This window comes from Etheostoma spectabile, chromosome 9 (assembly GCF_008692095.1).
Source record: "Etheostoma spectabile isolate EspeVRDwgs_2016 chromosome 9, UIUC_Espe_1.0, whole genome shotgun sequence".
Classification (NCBI taxonomy): Eukaryota; Metazoa; Chordata; class Actinopteri; order Perciformes; family Percidae; genus Etheostoma; species Etheostoma spectabile.
The window spans coordinates 3,751,225-3,752,043 of NC_045741.1; positions in this window are offsets into that span (position 1 = coordinate 3,751,225).

Consider the following 819-nt stretch of genomic DNA (forward strand, 5'->3'; position numbering starts at 1 on the left):
GTCCCAGGGCCAAACTCAGCTTCTTCACCCCCTAGTCATTTAAAATAACTGATCATGCGGCTTGATGTTTACCGATTATTTTTGTATTGACTAAATCAGACTATCTCCGTTTACTCCATATTTATGGACTATTAAGAATTACACTTCAAAATGTTCTGAACACGCCAACGGACGAGTAAAAAACCCTATTATTTTTTTGATTTTTTTTTTTTGAAAATTTTATTTGTGCATCTCGCAAATATCTCCAGTAGGCATGAACAAGAACGGACATATTCATGATGTATGGATGCAAATGAAAGAGCAGGAAATTGGCTGAAATGCAAAACAAAAGACAAAAACAAACTGGAGTGAAGAGGGAACGGGAGTTCAATTTGTGTTTGGACACGAACACCTAAGAAGAAAGCTAAATGAGTAGTTTATAAATGTATTTTTAGGGGAGAGACATGCAGCAAACATATTTTTAAACAAACTTATTAAGACCCTGCAACTTTACTTTGGATTATTTTAGGCCTATAAAGGAAAGAATCAACAAATATGAAATAATCCAATATTTATTCCTGCATGTCTAAAGAGCATTTAGACATCATGGAGGAGCACTTTGGCACAAAAGGCCCCTCGGACTTAGCCTGGTCCTTCCAGACCCTGGTCCATTAGCCTGGTCCTACCAGACTCTGGTGGATTAGCCTGGTCCTACCAGACTCTGGTCCATTAGCCTGGTCCTAACAGATCCTAGTCCATTAGACCGGTCCTACCAGACTCTGGTTGATTAGCCTGGTCCTACCAGACTCTGGTCCATTAGCCTGGTCCTACCAGACTCTG